Source organism: Pseudophryne corroboree, chromosome 2 (assembly GCF_028390025.1).
Source record: "Pseudophryne corroboree isolate aPseCor3 chromosome 2, aPseCor3.hap2, whole genome shotgun sequence".
Classification (NCBI taxonomy): Eukaryota; Metazoa; Chordata; class Amphibia; order Anura; family Myobatrachidae; genus Pseudophryne; species Pseudophryne corroboree.
Genome location: NC_086445.1, coordinates 949,923,665 through 949,944,424, shown reverse-complemented (window position 1 = coordinate 949,944,424; position 20,760 = coordinate 949,923,665). Strand labels below are relative to the sequence as shown.

General features: G+C 47.4%; 1 protein-coding gene across 2 annotated transcripts in view; it reads left to right on the top strand.

Annotated features, from left to right (window-relative positions):
- CADM2 (cell adhesion molecule 2) overlaps positions 1-20,760 on the top strand; it is a 336,165-nt gene that overhangs the window by 160,232 nt on the left and 155,173 nt on the right. The gene's annotated exons all lie outside the window — the stretch shown is intronic.

The window sequence follows — 20,760 nt, the reverse complement described above, 5'->3', positions numbered from 1 at the left end:
AGACTGAGGCTCTGTCACGTAGCAGCCCACTGTGAGAACACCCTCAAGTTACTGATGGTCATGGTACAGTACGGGCAGCATCCTGCTTAATTCCCCCTCTGCACGATGGCCGGAAGCCGACACAGGAGCCAGAAAGCAACATGGCATCCAGCGCTAAGAAGAGGGTTGACATAGAGTCTGGGCAGGATGGATAGCCCACAGCACAGGCAGAAGTGAGTCTGGCCGAGCACTTACTTGGATTAAATACTTTCATTTTCTAAATTACATTTTTTTTTAAATATCAAAAGAACATAATCTGTCATCAAGTTTCTGATTGTATAATTGGATTCTACACACAAAATTACATAGAAATTCATACATATGTCAGATGCAAAATGGCTGTTGAGTAATGGTTTTAATACTGTATATGGATTATGCAAACAAAACAAATGTTGTGTAACCTGGGCATACTGTAAGTGTACGTGATGTACTGTAAGTCTAATATAAACTGGGCATGCATGCTTCTGGTGCCTCTCTGGGATGAACCATATTTTCACTGTGTTTGGAAACTTATTGGAAATCACTTTTACAAATGCAAGTTGAGCATAAACTTTAGCACTATCCAATCTAAATTTCTTGAGCATATACCTCTACTGTATGTGCAAGAAATACCCATTTATCCAGGTGTTTGGAGAGCCCTATTGGTGGAATGGTGAAAAGTAAACTCACTGTACTACACCCTCCAGGTTTGACCTCCAAATTAAATATAACTTTTTATTATTTCACCTAATCAATTGCCTATCTATCTATCTATCTATCTATCTATCTATCTATCATACGGTTATAATACTGTAATTGTACCATGGAGCAGCCTTTTTGGAGACGTAAGCATTTGTACAATACGTATGTACTAATAATTGCATTGGTTTATTTCTGCTGCATGCATGATATTGAAACCAGTGTATAATACAAGCTGGCATTTAACAAAAATAACTTTGTCAAACTCTAATTTAGAGGTATTAGAGCACTGTATCTGGGGTACTGTATTTCTTAATACACAATGATCCACCTATCATTCAGAATAATCTTCCACAAAGCCATCTTCTTGGCTCAACAGCATTCAAATGGTGTCAGAAAATAACTATATCTTATATTATGTAATAACATATCTGAACACAGAACATTACACTAAAGACTGAGAACCTTGTATGCATGATTATTCCAGCTGTTGGTATAGTAGAAGCAGCATTTAAGAAATTGTAAAATACCATCATAACCGTTCCTAATACTGTATGTCACAAATACTGCATTATTGGGCGAGTGGGGGTTCCAGGAGGCTTTAAACCACAACATCATTATGTAAATGTTACCTTTCGGTTCTGTTTCTTGTTTGTTTGTTTGTCTGTCTGTCTGTCTGTCTGTCTGTCTGTCTATCTATCTATCTATCTATCTATCTATCTATCTATCTATCTATCTATCTATCTATCTATCTATCTATCCAGACATCCAGTGATCATAGGAAGGCATCCCTGGCACACCTAAAGTTTTACTGTGAGGTCTGGTTATCCTGTGCTTTCCTTATCTCTTAGTACATAGACTGCCTATGTACTAAGAGATAAGGAAAGCACAGGATAACCAGACCTCACAGAAAACCTTGTACTTCTCTGATGGAATGTATCTTCTATAAAGACATAGGGAAAGCAGTGTCCTATGTTGATAATGTATTAATTGCCTGGAATCAGAATTTATTTGGCCAACAGGGGCACAGGGGACACCCTCGGTGGGCTCAACCCCCCCCCCCCCTATTTTCTATAGTGCGTTGCTGTTATTAATCTACTGTAGTAAATGATCATGTACAGTATACACTAGTATTTACTTGTATGTATTTATCAAGGGTCCCAGTCCATGCACTCTCAGATGGCTAGGCAAACCAATGTGGTGGCTGGCCACACTCCAAAACATGGTCCCCATCACTTGATTCTCTGGTGGGCCTTTCATGCTCCAGTACGACACTGCCTAGAATCCCTGTGAGCATTTCATGGAGACCAAGCAGATTCCAGGGAGGGCAGGTCAACCTTCTGCATCATGCCACCTTCCTGGTGATATGGGTGGGACAGGGAGTAGACGTGATGATGCAATTGCCTCTATCTCTTTTCCTTTATATGCCACTCTTTTATTGCTGTAATGATATGACAACCCCTCCCCCCTGTGTTTGTCAACAGATGGCTGTAGGGCCCAGTAGGAACTAGGAGGCCTGTCTGCCACCCACCGTCATTGGGTTTTGCAATATTTTATTTTTTTGCCTATAGGCCACTTAGCTGTAGTTGGAGTGGGGAGGCGGCTGCAGGCGGGGAGGTATTGAGCTGTATTTTAAAGTGGAGATCTGTGCACCTTCAGTTAAATCACTCTCAGCAGCCATAACTGGGATTTGAACTCTCAGCCTCACATACTGCAGTCAGACATCTAACACAGTCAGAAATGGTCCCTTAGGGTCTTAATACTGTTCTGAAACTTTACCCTTAAGCTTAGAGCCTGAACAACCGACAGATTGGCTCCTTGTGTTGCAGTGTGGCTGCAACTAAGATCAGCATTTCAAGTAATCTCTATTGTAGAGGACTGGACTGAGTAATTACTACAGCCATGTGAGCTGCAGCGAGAGCCAGGTGAAGGGTCCTCAGGGAGGAGGTTAGACAACGATTTTATACACAAGGGAACGTTATGTTTAAAGATATTGTCAAATCCCTTAATAACATGGCACAGAGAATAATGTTGTGCGGTAACCCACAGCATTCAGTTGCATATTCGCTTTTACCCGTCTAGTGTAATCAGTTTAAGGAAAACTAATTTCCGTCTGCTGTGGGTTACAGCACATTTATTTTATTACATAAGACAGCAATATAAACAAGAGCCAGTCCCGGATTTTTAGTTTCCCAAAGAATAAATATAATTTAATGTATGATATCTTGATTTCATATAAAATATATACAACGCTCTATACGCAGTAAATCAGAGAATTATGCAAATGTTTGTGTTGTGCAGTAATTCCCCACCTACAGTACCTGTAATTTATTATTTCCATTAAGTTTATAATGTTTTCATATGGATAAATACACTCTCCAGTATCTAGATGTCTACAGGTATTAGTGCAATATCCAGCCAACAAGCATCCCAAGGTATGGATTCTATTTACAAATAAAAGCACAATTTTTCAGGCCTAGATCAATCGTTTTACAGTCAATAGGTTGACCAGTATAGGTTGACATATCAAAAGGTCGACATGAAAATTAGTGATGAGCGGGTTCGGTTTGTCGGGATCCGAACCCCCCCGAACTTCACCCTTTTTACACGGGTCCGAGGCAGACTCGGATCCTCCCGCCTTGCTCGGTTAACCCGAGCGCGCACGAACGTCATCATCCCGCGGTCGGATTCTCGCGAGATTCGTATTCTATATAAGGAGCCGCGCGTCACCGCCATTTTTCACTCGTGCATTGGAGATGATCGTGAGAGGACGTGGCTGGCGTCCTCTCAGTTTCTATGTTCAGTGGGCTGCAAATTGTGCTGCAAATATCTGTGCTCAGTGTGCTGCAAATATCTGTGCTCAGTGTGCTGCAAATATCTGTGCTCAGTGTGCTGCAAGTGCAAATATCTACGTTCTCTGCCTGAAAAATGCTCCATATCTGACTGAGCTCAGTGTGCTGCAAATATCTGTGCTCAGTGTGCTAATTGCTTTATTGTGGGGACTGGGGACCAGCAGTATTATATACTAGGAGGACAGTGTAGAGTTTTGCTGACCAGTGACCAGTGACCACCAGTATTATACGTTCTCTGCCTGAAAAACGCTCCATATCTGTGCTGCATTGTAGTATATAGTAGGAGGACAGTGCAGAATTTTGCTGACCACCAGTATAACTATATATATAGCAGTACGGTACAGTAGTCCACTGCTCTACCTACCTCTGTGTCGTCAAGTATACTATCCATCTATACCTGTGGTGCATTTCAGTTTTGCACATTTTGCTGACCACCAGTATATAATATATAGCAGTACGGTACAGTAGGCCACTGCTCTACCTACCTCTGTGTCATCAAGTATACTATCCATCCATACCTGTGGTGCATTTCAGTTCTGCACAGTTTGCTGACCACCAGTATATACTATATAGCAGTACGGTACAGGAGGCCACTGCTCTACCTACCTCTGTGCCGTCAAGTATACTATCCATCCATACCTGTGGTGCATTTCAGTTTTGCACAGTTTGCTGACCACCAGTATATACTATATAGCAGTACGGTACAGTAGGCCACTGCTCTAACTACCTCTGTGTCGTCAAGTATACTATCCATCCATACCTGTGGTGCATTTCAGTTTTGCACAGTTTGCTGACCACCAGTATATACTATATAGCAGTACGGTACAGTAGGCCACTGCTCTACCTACCTTTGTGTCGTCAAGTATACTATCCATCCATACCAGTGGTGCATTTCAGTTTTGCACAGTTTGCTGTTCACCAGAATATAATATATAGCAGTACGGTACAGTAGGCCACTGCTCTACCTACCTCTGTGTCGTCAAGTATACTATCCATCCATACCTGTGGTGCATTTCTGTTTTGCACAGTTTGCTGACCACCAGTATATACTATATAGCAGTACAGTAGGCCACTGCTCTACCTACCTCTGTGTCGTCAAGTATACTATCCATCCGTACCTGTGGTGCATTTCAGTTTTGCACAGTTTGCTGTCCACCAGTATATACTATATAGCAGTGTGGTACAGTAGGCCACTGCTCTACCTACCTCTGTGTCGTCAAGTATACTATCCATCCATACCTGTGGTGCATTTTAGTTTTGCACAGTTTGCTGACCACCAGTATATACTGTATAGCAGTACGGTACAGTAGGCCACTGCTCTACCTACCTCTGTGTCGTCAAGTATACTATCCATCAATACCTGTGGTGCATTTCAGTTTTGCACAGTTTGCTGACCAACAGTATATAATATATAGCAGTATGGTACAGTAGGCCACTGCACTAACTACCTCTGTGTCGTCAAGTATACTATCCATCCATACCTGTGGTGCATTTCAGTTTTGCACAGTTTGCTGACCACCAGTATATACTATATAGCAGTACAGTAGGCCACTGCTCTACCTACCTCTGTGTCGTCAAGTATACTATCCATCCGTACCTGTGGTGCATTTCAGTTTTGCACAGTTTGCTGACCACCAGTATATACTATATAGCAGTACAGTAGTCCACTGCTCTACCTACCTCTGTGTCGTCAAGTATACTATCCATCCGTACCTGTGGTGCATTTCAGTTTTGCACAGTTTGCTGTCCACCAGTATATACTATATAGCAGTGCGGTACAGTAGGCCACTGCTCTACCTACCTCTGTGTCGTCAAGTATACTATCCATCCATACCTGTGGTGCATTTTAGTTTTGCACAGTTTGCTGACCACCAGTATATACTGTATAGCAGTACGGTACAGTAGGCCACTGCTCTACCTACCTCTGTGTCGTCAAGTATACTATCCATCAATACCTGTGGTGCATTTCAGTTTTGCACAGAGTGCTGACCAACAGTATATAATATATAGCAGTACGGTACAGTAGGCCACTGCACTAACTACCTCTGTGTCGTCAAGTATACTATCCATCCATACCTGTGGTGCATTTCAGTTTTGCACAGTTTGCTGACCACCAGTATATACTATATAGCAGTACAGTAGGCCACTGCTCTACCTACCTCTGTGTCGTCAAGTATACTATCCATCCGTACCTGTGGTGCATTTCAGTTTTGCACAGTTTGCTGACCACCAGTATATACTATATAGCAGTACAGTAGGCCACTGCTCTACCTACCTCTGTGTCGTCAAGTATACTATCCATCCGTACCTGTGGTGCATTTCAGTTTTGCACAGTTTGCTGTCCACCAGTATATACTATATAGCAGTGCGGTACAGTAGGCCACTGCTCTACCTACCTCTGTGTCGTCAAGTATACTATCCATCCATACCTGTGGTGCATTTCAGTTCTGCACAGTTTGCTGACCACCAGTATATACTATATAGCAGTACGGTACAGTAGGCCACTGCTCTTCCTACCTGTGTGTCGTCAAGTATACTATCCATCCATACCTGTGGTGCATTTCAGTTTTGCACAGTTTGCTGTCCACCAGTATATAATATATAGCAGTACGGTACAGTAGGCCACTGCTCTAACTACCTCTGTATCGTCAAGTATACTATCCATCCATACCTGTGGTGCATTTCAGTTTTGCACAGTTTGCTGACCACCAGTATATACTATATAGCAGTACGGTACAGTAGGCCACTGCTCTACCTACCTCTGTGTCGTCAAGTATACTATCCATCAATACCTGTGGTGCATTTCAGTTTTGCACAGTTTGCTGACCACCAGTATATACTATATAGCAGTACGGTACAGTAGGCCACTGCTCTACCTACCTCTGTGTCGTCAAGTATACTATCCATCCGTACCTGTTGTGCATTTCAGTTTTGCACAGTTTGCTGTCCACCAGTATATACTATATAGCAGTACGGTACAGTAGGCCACTGCTCTAACTACCGCTGTGTCGTCAAGTATACTATCCATCCATACCTGTGGTGCATTTCAGTTTTGCACAGTTTGCTGACCACCAGTATATACTATATAGCAGTACGGTACAGTAGGCCACTGCTCTACCTACCTTTGTGTCGTCAAGTATACTATCCATCCATACCTGTGGTGCATTTCAGTTTTGCACAGTTTGCTGTCCACCAGTATATACTATATAGCAGTACGGTACAGTAGGCCACTGCTCTACCTACCTCTGTGTCGTCAAGTATACTATCCATCCATACCTGTGGTGCATTTCAGTTTTGCACAGTTTGCTGTCCACCAGTATATAATATATAGCAGTACGGTACAGTAGGCCACTGCTCTACCTACCTCTGTGTCGTCAAGTATACTATCCATCCATACCTGTGGTGCATTTCAGTTTTGCACAGTTTGCTGACCACCAGTATATACTATATAGCAGTACAGTAGGCCACTGCTCTACCTACCTCTGTGTCGTCAAGTATACTATCCATCCGTACCTGTGGTGCATTTCAGTTTTGCACAGTTTGCTGTCCACCAGTATATACTATATAGCAGTGCGGTACAGTAGGCCACTGCTCTACCTACCTCTGTGTCGTCAAGTATACTATCCATCCATACCTGTGGTGCATTTTAGTTTTGCACAGTTTGCTGACCACCAGTATATACTGTATAGCGGTACGGTAAAATAGGCCACTGCTCTACCTACCTCTGTGTCGTCAAGTATACTATCCATCAATACCTGTGGTGCATTTCAGTTTTGCACAGTTTGCTGACCACCAGTATATACTATATAGCAGTACGGTACAGTAGGCCACTGCTCTACCTACCTCTATGTCGTCAAGTATACTATCCATCCATACCTGTGGTGCATTTCAGTTTTGCACAGTTTGCTGTCCACCAGTATATAATATATAGCAGTACGGTACAGTAGGCCACTGCTCTACCTACCTCTGTGTCGTCAAGTGTACTATCCATCCATACCTGTGGTGCATTTCGGTTTTGCACAGTTTGCTGACCACCAGTATATACTATATAGCAGTACGGTACAGTAGGCCACTGCTCTACCTACCTCTGTGTCGTCAAGTATACTATCCATCCGTACCTGTGGTGCATTTCAGTTTTGCACAGTTTGCTGTCCACCAGTATATAATATATAGCAGTACGGTACAGTAGGCCACTGCTCTACCTACCTCTGTGTCGTCAAGTATACTATCCATCCATACCTGTGGTGCATTTCAGTTTTGCACTGTTTACTGACCAACAGTATACACTATAAAGCAGTACGGTACAGTAGGCCACTGCTCTACCTACCTCTGTGTCGTCAAGTATACTATCCATCCATACCTGTGGTGCATTTCAGTTTTGCACAGTTTGCTGTCCACCAGTATATAATATATAGCAGTACGGTACAGTAGGCCACTGCTCTACCTACCTCTGTGTCGTCAAGTATACTATCCATCCATACCTGTGGTGCATTTCAGTTGTGCGCAGTATATATAGTAGTAGGCCATTGCTATTGATATATTACTGGCATATAATTCCACACATTAAAAAATGGAGAACAAAAATGTGGAGGGTAAAATAGGGAAAGATCAAGATCCACTTCCACCTCGTGCTGAAGCTGCTGCCACTAGTCATGGCCGAGACAATGAAATGCCATCAACTTCATCTGCCAAGGCCGATGCCCAATGTCTTAGTAGAGAGCATGTAAAATCCAAAAAAATAAAGCTCAGTAAAATTACCCAAAAATCTAAATCAAAATCGTCTGAGAAGCGTAAACTTGCCAATGTGCCATTTTCGACACAGAGTGGCAAGGAACGGCTGAGGCCCTGGCCTATGTTCAAGGCTAGTGGTTCAGCTTCACCTGAGAATGGAAGCACTCATCCTCCTGCTAGAAAACTTAAAAGAGTTAAGATGGCAAAAGCACAGCAAAGAACTGTGCGTTCTTCTAAATCACAAATCCCCAAGGAGAGTCCAATTGTGTCGGTTGCGATGCCTGACCTTCCCAACACTGGACGGGAAGAGGTTGCGTCTTCCACCATTTGCACGCCCCCTGCAAGTGCTGGAAGGAGCACCCGCAGTCCAGTTCCTGATAGTCAAATTGAAGATGTCACTGTTGAAGTACACCAGGATGAGGATATGGGTGTTGCTGGCGCTGGGGAGGAAATTGACAAGGAGGATTCTGATGGTGAGGTGGTTTGTTTAAGTCAGGCACCCGGGGAGACACCTGTTGTCCGTGGGACGAATATGGCCATTGACATGCCTGGTCAAAATACAAAAAAAATCACTTCTTCGGTGTGGAATTATTTCAACAGAAATGCGGACAACTGGTGTCAAGTCGTGTGTTGCCTTTGTCAAGCTGTAATAAGTAGGGGTAAGGACGTTAACCACCTAGGAACATCCTCCCTTATACGTCACCTGGACCACATTCATCAGAAGTCCGTGACAAGTTCAAAAACTTTGGATGACGGCGGAAGCAGTCCACTGACCACTAAATCCCTTCCTCTTGTAATCAAGCTCCTGCAAACCACACCACCAACTCCCTCAGTGTCAATTTCCTCCTTACACAGGAAAGCCAATAGTCCTGCAGGCCATGTCACTGTCAAGTCTGACGAGTCCTCTCCTGTCTGGGATTCCTCCGATGCATCCATGAGTGTAACGCCTACTGCTGCTGGCACTGCTGTTGTTGCTGCTGGGAGTCGATCGTCATCCCAGAGGGGAAGTCGGAAGACCACTTGTACTACTTCCAGTAAGCAATTGACTGTCCAACAGTCAATTGGCCCAAGGACAATTCCATCTTGCACCTCTTTTTTTCTTTCATTTTTCTTTGCATCATGTGCTGTTTGGGGACTATTTTTTTAATCTGCCATCCTGTCTGACACTGCAGTGCCACTCCTAGATGGGCCAGGTGTTTGTGTCGGCCACTTGGGTCGCTTAGCTTAGTCACACAGCTACCTCATTGCGCCTCTTTTTTTCTTTGCATCATGTGCTGTTTGGGGACAATTTTTTTGAAGTGCCATCCTGTCTGACACTGCAGTGCCACTCCTAGATGGGCCAGGTGTTTGTGTTTGGCCACTTGGGTCGCTTAGCTTAGCCATCCAGCGACCTTGGTGCACCTCTTTTTTTCTTTGCATCATGGGCTGTTTGTGGACTATTTTTTAAATCTGCCATCCTGTCTGACACTGCAGTGCCACTCCTAAATGGGCCAGGTGTTTGTGTCGGCCACTTGTGTCGCTTAGCTTAGTCACACAGCTACCTCATTGCGCCTCTTTTTTTCTTTGCATCATGTGCTGTTTGGGGACTATTTTTTTGAAGTGCCATCCTGTCTAACATTGCAGTGCCACTCCTAGATGGGCCAGGCGTTTGTTTCGGCCACTTGGGTCGCTTAGCTTAGCCATCCAGCGACCTTGGTGCACCTCTTTTTTTCTTTGCATCATGTGCTGTTTGGGGACTATTTTTTAAATCTGCCATCCTGTCTGACACTGCAGTGCCACTCCTAGATGGGCCAGGTGTTTGTGTCGGCCACTTGGGTCGCTTTTGCTTAGTCACACAGCGACCTTGGTGCACCTCTTTTTTTCTTTGCATCATGTGCTGTTTGAGGACTATTTTTTAAATCTGCCATCCTGTCTGACACTGCAGTGCCACTCCTAGATGGGCCAGGTGTTTGTGTCGGCCACTTGGGTTGCTTAGCTTATTCACACAGCGACCTTGGTGCACCTCTTTTTTTCTTTACATCATGTGCTGTTTGGGGACTATTTTTTAAATCTGCCATCCTGTCTGACACTGCAGTGCAACTCCTAGATGGGCCAGGTGTTTGTGTCGGCCACTTGCTTAGCTTAGCCATCCAGCGACCTTGGTGCACCTCTTTTTTCTTTGCATCATGTGCTGTTCGGGGACTATTTTTTAAATCTGCCATCCTGTCTGACACTGCAGTGCCACTCCTAGATGGGCCAGGTGTTTGTGTCGGCCACTTGGGTCGCTTTGCTTAGTCACACAGCGACCTTGGTGCACCTCTTTTTTTCTTTGCATCATGTGCTGTTTGGGGACTATTTTTTAAATCTGCCATCCTGTCTGACACTGCAGTGCCACTCCTAGATGGGCCAGGTGTTTGTGTCGGCCACTTGGGTCGCTTAGCTTAGTCACACAGCTACCTCATTGCGCCTCTTTTTTTCTTTGCATCATGTGCTGTTTGGGGACTATTTTTTTGAAGTGCCATCCTGTCTGACACTGCAGTGCCACTCCTAGATGGGCCAGGTGTTTGTGTCGGCCACTTGGGTCGCTTAGCTTAGTCATCCAGCGACCTCGGTGCAAATTTTAGGACTAAAAATAATATTGTGAGGTGTGAGGTGTTCAGAATAGACTGAAAATGAGTGGAAATTATGGTTATTGAGGTTAATAATTCTATGGGATCAAAATGACCCCCAAATTCTATGATTTAAGCTGTTTTTGAGGGTTTTTTGTAAAAAAACACCCAAATCCAAAACACACCCGAATCCGACAAAAATTTTTCAGGGAGGTTTTGCCAAAACGCGTCCGAATCCAAAACACGGCCTCGGAACCGAATCCAAAACCAAAATACAAATTCCTAAAAATTTCCGGTGCACATCACTAATGAAAATGGTCAACACAAAAAAGGTTGATACAACTTTTTATGTGTTTTGGGTGTTTTGTAATTTTTCTTCCACAAAAATCCCCATTAGTATACCACGTCATTAGTGCTTTGCTCACCATGTTTTGGACAAGGTGCCTCCAGGTTACTATTCCCAGTTTTAGTCCACGTGGATGGTAAAGTATGAAAAAGTTTTTTTTTAAAACTCTGTGTTGATCATTTGTGTGTCGACCAGTGTCATGTCGACCTTTTGAACCTGTCAACCTTTTGAACTTGTCGACCTTTTGAACTCTCTACCTTTTACATGGCGACCTTTTGACCATGTCGACATTTTGACCCTGTCTACCATTAGTGGTCGACCTGTTTACTGTAGACATTTTTAGTGTAGATCTATAGTCCGGATACCAGTTATTCTATTTCATTGCATTCTTAGGGAGAGATGTACTAAGCAGTGAAAAGAGTGGAGAAGTGAGCCAGCGGAGAAGTTGCCCATGGCAACCAATCAGCTGCTCTGTGTAATATTATAGTATGCAAATTATAAATGTTACTTCAATGCTGATTGGTTGCCATGGGCAACTTCTCCACAGGCTCACTTCTCCACTCTTTTCACTGCTTAGTACATATCTTCCTTAGTTGCTTATGTTGGGATTTGTTCTTTTCAGTATTTTTAATGTAGCTGTCAAATATTCCAAGTAAAGTTACTTGCACTGTGATACATTATATAATTTCCTAAACAATTGATTGGCTAAATACAAACTGTCCATAACATCAGACAAACACAATACATTAACCCCTGCTAAATCAAATCTAGACATGCAAACTAGTGTAAAAAAATAGGTAATTGACAATAGTAAAGTGGAACTACTTTTCAGTTTTATATTGATACTGTATATACAGTAGCTCTTGGTTCAATTGATCAGGATGCAATTTGTAATTATAATATGAACTGTCCTTGAATTTCTATTCCATAACCCTGATTCATCCTGATTTCGGCAGGACAGTTTCGCTTTTTGGGGACAGCTCAATGTTAAGAAAACAGGAGGCGTGACTTGCGTGTATGGTATTTCCCACGATGCCATGCTGCCTGCCTCGAGGCCACACCCCCTGTTCCTGATTATATTTCCCTAAAAGTTGGAAGTTATGCTCTATTGTAGCCACAAAATAATATACATTTTGGGGCTGATGAAGAGTGACTGACCACCATGTCAGTGTGCATAATGTAAATAATGTAAATTGGTCTATGCATGCCCAGAAAGCTGGCTGTAAGTATACGTGACTATGCAGCAACAACGGTGGTGTAAGAGCTCCTGGCCAAGAGCAAGGACACTGCGGGGATAGCACTTTGGGCAGGGGGAGCCTTGCAGGCACCCCTTCCCGATTCACTGAAATCCCACAACTATTGGGGGCCGCAGACGCGGACTTCAAAACTGGCTGGGCGTTGGCTAAATAGCAGGCTTGAGGGCCTGCAACCTGACAGTGATCGTATGTGGTGAACATAGTAAATGAAAAGAAAAATAGGGAAAGCAAGAAATGTACTGAAAATTACCAAGGTAAAGGACAGACAAGGTGGTGGAAATATAAGGTGATGGAAAAAAATAGGAAAATCAAGACAAGCAGAAAATGGCGATAATAATAATAATAATAATAATAATAATAATAATAAATAAAAGGAAAGATGACAGAATAATGAAAATAAACCAGATATGAAAGCGAACAAACAATAAGTTTCTTCAGATACGACACTGCCATTGTTTGCTCCATAGGTGGGGCTGCAGGGGAGTCACACCAAATGTCACCAGATGTCATCCCAATCGGACTCCCTGGCAGTAGGTGTGGCTCCCCTATTTAAACTTTGGACTGCGCTACAGCCCCACCTCGGCAGCCACCATTGCATACTGCCCTGGCAGTGTCTGGAAAACAAGGGACCACCCCTACCCAGAAACAACTCCACAAACTATACCCATAAACACACCCTTAAAAAGTTGATTGGCTAACTACAAACTGGCCATAACACTGAACAAACACAACAATACATTAACCACCGCTACACCAAATATAGACGTACACATACTGGAGGTGTTTACAAATTACTACACAACAGGCATGTACAATGCCTCCTGTTTCTCTTTTCTGAGAGGTGCGGTTAGTGGTCCTTGTTTGTTGTTGCAGTATGGAAGTCTTGGAGATGAGTGGACATGCTTTAAATTCACAAAGGGAAGTCAGGGTGGCACTGAATAGTGGAAGGAGTTGATACAAGCTGCCAGTTTTGGGAAACTTATACAACAGCAGACTATAGTTTTCAAGCCCAGATTTGCAAGTATAAATCACAGGAAAATATCTAATTGTCCTTGGTGACATATAACTTGTGAGACAGAAAGCTATTGGGTATGTGCTTGTTTCCTAGATAGCTTTTCTGTATTTCTACAGGAAATTAATTGTGAATTCAGACAGGAACACAAAATATGTAACACTGGCGGAAAATATGAGGCTTAGATTTATCATCAGAAGACGTTCAATATAAAACAGAAAGGTTTTTTCCCTTTTTAATTTTATAAGTCTGATGCTGCTTAGCGTGAAGGAGATTGGAAAGACATTGATAAATGTGTCTGCGAGTAAAGAGAACCATATTCTAGAATTTATTTTCAGATCATCTTGTAGACTCAACAGCTCAGATAAATGTTCATTTGCACTAATGCAGAGGTGACATGCTGCGGGAACAACCAGCGGACGGCATCAGTTTGTATTTCCTATTAATATCCTGCTAGAAACATAATATTGCAGGTCACATTTTCAATCTGAATCGTCTCATTTGAAAGTTGGAAAGCTAACTATGAATTATTTATCAAGTTCAGATCTGCAGCTGTGCCAAGGTCCCTTTGAAGAGTGTTGCCTAACGAACCTAATCCATGTTGTGCCATCTTGGTCTCAGTGTGAGATACACAGCAGAAGCATCCTATGCGTCTGGTCATCAGTCACTGTGTAAATTGTTAACAAATGGACCACAACGCCAGTTTCCCTGGGTGTATACAAAAAAAATAAAAAATGTTGCATAATCCTTTTAGGCACACAGTAATTATAGTTGTCAATAGTTTTAAAATGATTTATCAGGACACTTTGCTGTTGGGTCGGAGCATCTGAGCATTTTGGGCCTGATTTCTGAGTCACACCCAGGTCTGAGTGCACCCCAGGGCCGGATTAATCCCTCGGGGGGGGGGGGCAGGGCACCCAAGACAGGGGCCCCCCGCCGATCACCAGTTCCCCCCTGGCTGCACGCGCTGCTCACCTGCCCCAGTCACACAGGCACCGGGAGCCACGCTGCAGCAGGGAGAGAGGACACAAGGTTGCCAGGACAGGAGGAATCCACGCTGCTGGGGGTAGGAGTGCGGCTGTGCATGCGGCTTCCTCCCCCCTCCTCTCGGGCAGCATGGTCGGGGACTGAGTCAAGCAATGTCCAGACTCCGCTGCCAGCAGCAGCTCTCCTGGCAGCAGTGAAAGCTGGAGATTGCTTGACTCAGTCCCTGACCGTGCTGCCCACGAGGAGGGGGCAGGGAGCCGCATGCACAGCCGCACTCCTCCCCCCCGGTAGTGTGGACACCTCCTGCCCCGGCAACCTGAATAATGGCTACAGAGCTCCGGCAGGGGGGCCCCATAAGACCGGGGGCCCAGAAGAACTGACCCCCTTAATCCGGCTCTGACGCACCCCACATTTACCCATCGGATAGCGCAGCAGCCATCACTACCAATGTATCCTCATACATGTAGCCTCAATACGTCACACAGCGTGAGATGCCTGTAGCAAGCGAGCCGCCAGGTCCCAGGCAACTATGCTAGCGTTGGGAGTTTTTTTTTTTGCCGAAAGTGTGTCTTAGTCATAATGCGATGCAGAGGCGTAACTAGGGTTTTTGGAGCCCAGGGCAAGATTACGAATGGCGCCCCCCCCCCCTCCGAAGAAAAGGGGCGTGGCTACTGAAAATGGGCTGTGAAAACACATTCACCTACGCCAGTTAGAACACGTTATACACATTGCACCAGGTAGAGCACGTTATACACATTGCACCAGGTAGAGCACGTTATACACATTCACCTACGCCAGTTAGAACACGTTATACACATTGCACCAGGTAGAGCACGTTATACACATTGCACCAGGTAGAGCACGTTATACACATTCACCTGCGCCAGTTAGAACACGTTATACACATTGCGTCAGGTAAAGTACGTTACACACATTGTGCCAGGTAGAGCACGTTACACACATTGCACCAGTTAGAACACATTATACACATTGCACTCAGTCCCTGACCGTGCAGCCCACGAGGAGGGGGCAGGGAGCCGCATGCACAGCCGCACTCCTCCCCCCCGGTAGTGTGGACACCTCCTGCCCCGGCAACCTGAATAATGGCTACAGAGCTCCGGCAGGGGGGCCCCATAAGACCGGGGGCCCAGAAGAACTGACCCCCTTAATCCGGCTCTGACGCACCCCACATTTACCCATCGGATAGCGCAGCAGCCATCACTACCAATGTATCCTCATACATGTAGCCTCAATACGTCACACAGCGTGAGATGCCTGTAGCAAGCGAGCCGCCAGGTCCCAGGCAACTATGCTAGCGTTGGGAGTTTTTTTTTTTGCCGAAAGTGTGTCTTAGTCATAATGCGATGCAGAGGCGTAACTAGGGTTTTTGGAGCCCAGGGCAAGATTACGAATGGCGCCCCCCCCCCCTCCGAAGAAAAGGGGCGTGGCTACTGAAAATGGGCTGTGAAAACACATTCACCTACGCCAGTTAGAACACGTTATACACATTGCACCAGGTAGAGCACGTTATACACATTGCACCAGGTAGAGCACGTTATACACATTCACCTACGCCAGTTAGAACACGTTATACACATTGCACCAGGTAGAGCACGTTATACACATTGCACCAGGTAGAGCACGTTATACACATTCACCTGCGCCAGTTAGAACACGTTATACACATTGCGTCAGGTAAAGTACGTTACACACATTGTGCCAGGTAGAGCACGTTACACACATTGCACCAGTTAGAACACATTATACACATTGCACCAGTTAGAACACGTTATACACATTGCACCAGTTAGAACACGTTATACACATTGCACCAGTTAGTGTTCTATACACATTGCGCCAGGTAGAGCAAGTTATGCTCGTTTTATATGGTAGCAGGGAGTAGGGACAGAGAGAGGCAGCATGGAGTAGGGACAGAGGCAGCAGGGAGTAGGGACAGAGGCAGCATGGAGCAGGGACATGGGAGTAGGGACAGAGACAGCATGGAGTAGGGACAGAGGCAGCATGGAGTAGGGACAGAGGCAGCATGGTGTAGGGACAGAAGCAGCATGGAGTAGGGACATGGAATAGGTCCAGAGGTAGCATGGTGTAGGGACAGAGGTAGCATGGTGTAGGGACAGAAGCAGCATGCAGTAGGGACAGAAGCAGCATGGAGTAGGGACATGGAATAGTTCCAGAGGTAGCATGGTGTAGGGACAGAGGTAGCAAGATGTAGGGACAGAAGCAGCATGGTGTAGGGACCGAAGCAGCAGGGAGTAGGGACATGGTGTACGGACAGAGGCAGCATGGAGTAGGGACAGAGGCAGCATGGAGTAGGGACATGGTGTAGGGACAGAGGCAGCATGGTGTAGGGACAGAGGCAGCATGGAGTAGGGACAGAGGCAGCATGGAGTAGGGACAGAGGCAGCATGGAGTAGCTACAGAGGCAGCATGGAGTAGGGACAGAGGCAGCATGGTGTAGGGACAGAGGCAGCATGGTGTAGGGACAGAGGCAGCATGGTGTAGGGACAGAGGCAGCAGGGAGTAGGGACAGAGGTAGCATGGTGTAGGGAAGTTGGCAGCATGGTGTAGGGACAGAGGCAGCAGGGAGTAGGGACAGAGGCAGCATGGTGTAGGGACAGAGGCAGCATGGAGTAGGGACAGAGGCAGCATGGAGTAGGGACATGGAGTAGGGACAGAGGCAGCATGGAGTAGGGACATGGAGTAAGGACAGAGGCAGCATGGTGTAGGGACAGAGGCAGCATGGTGTAGGGACAGAGGCAGCATGGTGTAGGAACAGAGGCAGCAGGGAGTAGGGACAGAGGCAGCATGGAGTAGGGACAGAGGCAGCAGGGAGTAGGGATAGAGGCAGCAGGGAGTAGGGACAGAGGCAGCAGGGAGTAGGGACAGAGGTAGCATGGTGTAGGGACAGAGGTAGCATGGTGTAGGGACAGAGGCAGCAGGGAGTAGGGACAGAGGCAGCATGGAGTAGGGACAGAGGCAGCATGGAGTAGGAACAGAGGCAGCATTGTGTAGGGACAGAGGCAGCAGGGAGTAGGGACAGAGGCAGCAGGGAGTAGGGACAGAGGCAGCAGGGAGTAGGGACAGAGGTAGCATGGTGTAGGGACAGAGGTAGCATGGTGTAGGGACAGAGGCAGCAGGGAGTAGGGACAGAAGCAGCAGGGAGTAGGGACAGAGGAAGCATGTAGTAGGGACAGAGGCAGCATGAAGTAGGAACAGAGGCAGCAGGGAGTAGGGACAGAGGCAGCAGGGAGTAGGGACAGAGGCAGCAGGGAGTAGGGACAGAGGCAGCAGGGAGTAGGGACAGAGGTAGCATGGTGTAGGGACAGAGGTAGCATGGTGTAGGGACAGAAGCAGCAGGGAGTAGGGACAGAGGCAGCATGGAGTAGGGACATGGAGTAGGGACAGAGGCAGCATGGAGTAGGGACAGAGGCAGCATGGTGTAGGGACAGAGGCAGCATGGTGTAGGGACAGAGGCAGCATGGTGTAGGGACAGAGGCAGCATGGTGTAGGGACAGAGGCAGCATGGAGTAGGGACAGAGGCAGCATGGAGTAGGGACAGAGGCATGGAGTAGGGACAGAGATGAAGGAGAGAGTGCAGCCTGAAACCCCCATTGGGAAGCACCACCGTACCAACACCCTCCATGGACCAGGCCCCCACCGCTTACCTGTAAGAAGAGCTCCGGCGGACGCCTGGGTGGCGAGGGAGAAGACGAAAATCAGCGGGGAGAGCAGCGGCATCCAGCCTGGGGGACAGAGACTGAACCGCTCCGAGGTCAGTAGCGGAGATGGTCGGGCGGGTGTCTAGTGGGCTGCCAGGGAGCAGCGGCTGACACACGCTACTTGCAGCCGTTATTCGTGTGGGGGGGGGGGGGTGCATGCAGAGCAGAGGATGAGGGGAGGGCGGGAGATCATACTCTTCATGGTCCCCGCCCCTTCCAAGTTCCTCCCTCTGTTGTTGGCAGCAGCACAATGACGGCGGCGATGGGCAGCGGGCGAGGTAACTATGGGGGGCCGAGCAGGTACTATGCCCTGGACGGCGGCGCTCCCTTCTGCTGGACCTCCCACGGCGCACAGGGCACGTGCCCTGCTCGACCCTCTTAGTTACGCCTCTGGGGTGGAGACAGGGAGAGGCTGGACAGGTAGGCTGCTCAGTGAATACACTGAGCTCTGGAGCTGCCAAAGACTGTGCCCTGTGTGCTAGGGGGGGGGGGGCAGAACAAGGAGTGGACAGCGGGGGAGGGAGGCGGGGGGGGGGTTGCAGAACAGGGAAAGCAGGATGACGGGGCACAGGACAGGGAGGGTAAGGTCAGAATGGGGGTGGGGGAAAGAGGAGGAAGCCGAAGTGGGAAAGCAGAAGGGGTAGGAGAGCAGGGTAAAGTGAGAGTAGAGCAGAACAGGGAGAACAGAGTGGGGGACAGAATGGGAAGTGCTGAAAAGGTGTGGAGGCAGAATGGGAATTGTAGACCGGGGACAGAATGTGGAGAGCAGACTGGGAACAAGGGGGGTCATTCCGACCCGTTCGCAGGCAGCGGTTCTTCGCTGTGGTGCGAACAGGTCAGAACTGTGCATGTGCGGTGTGCGCAATGCGCACGCACGTCGTTGCCCGGCGAGCGGCTGCAACAAAGAAGAAAGTGATCGCTAGTGCGATCGAAAGAAGATTGACAGTGGGGAGGCGTTACGGGGCGGATACTCACCATTTTCCGGGCGTGGAGATCCGAACGCAGGCGTGTCCACTGTCCAGGCGCTTGGAGGGCGGATGTCTGACATCAATCCCGGGACCTTCGTCGCTGGATCCATCGCACAGGGTAAGTAGGTCTGACCCTGGTCTTGTTTTGCAGGATACTTTTTTAGCATAGCGGGGTGGCGTCAAGTTGATCGCTCCAGCAGCAAAAAGTTGCTACATGCGATCAACTTGGAATAACCACCAGGGAGTGCAGAATGAGGGTCGGAACAGATAGAGCAGAAACGGGTGTGGGCGGTAGAACAGGGAGCACAGAGATGGAGTGTTGATTTGAATAAGATGTGCAAAGTGGCGGGAGGGGGAGCAAGCTGGACAGGGAGAGCAAAGCAGGTGGGGGGGGTGCAGGATGGGGAAACAGGGAGTGCAGAGCTGGGGTGGGGGCAGAACTGGGAGATCAGAGTCAGAACAGAAACCATGCACAGTGCATTCCGCCCTGCACCCCCAGCATGTAAAATACATATTGCACTTCCACTATAACCAGTCCCCCCTGGCCTCTTACCCCATTTGTAGTCCGCCCCCAGCCACGGGTGAGTGCAAGGCCAGCACGTTCCACAGGCAGTCTAGCCGGGCCACCCCCACCTTGGGAAGTGCAAGCAGCTGCCGGGTGTCCTTGCAGGGAGCGCAGTTCGCAGTCAGGCCGGGCGGCGGCACTAGCAGCAGGAGGACATGTAGCAGCATTGGGTGGGAATGGAGCTGCGAGGATGCAGCGTCTTGAGCTGTGAAAGGCTCCCATGCGCTTCTCCGAGACTGTGGGCAGCGGGGATCGCACATGCACCGAAGCACCAGCTGTGGGAGAACCTGAAGGACAGCAGCCTGGGGCATTAGCGCTGGTGGGGCTGAGGCAGGACAGGGGACTCGGAGGGCGGATCAGGCAGCAGAGAGGAGGAGGCGGAGCTACTCACATAACTCATAGGTGTAACAGCAACTGCTGCCGGGGAAATTGAGGAGCTGGCCGGGACTCATTCTACACGGGGAGGTTACCGTAGCACCGGGGTGTGTGGGAGGAAGGAATGGCCTGGCTGGCCGAGTCACCAGTGTGCAGGTCTCCAGGGCAGCAACAGTAGTAGCGGGACGGGCACTGTCGGTTACTACTACATTACACCCCATAGCCTTCCAATATTACCAGCGGGTAAGGGGCAGAGGCGTAACAAGGGTTATGCCTCTGCCCCCCCCCCCCCCAAAGATTCATCATATAAGCTATGTGCGCGCGCCTAAAGCGCACACGCAAAAAATTGGGCATGGTCACACACCAGATGGGGCATGGTCACACACCAGATGGGGCATGGCCACTGAAATTAGGGCTTGCCGCCATGACACGTCACAATGGAAACATTCTTTTCAATTGCACACGCACCTTACCTGTATGATGGTTTCTCACAATGTGGAACCTCTGGAGAAATGTATCCTCTGAGGCAGACGGCGTCTTCAGTCGGTATTTACTATTCATGTAGGAGATCCCATCGTCCAGAAGATGCCTGTTTGTGTAGGAATATTAACAAGGTCACCATC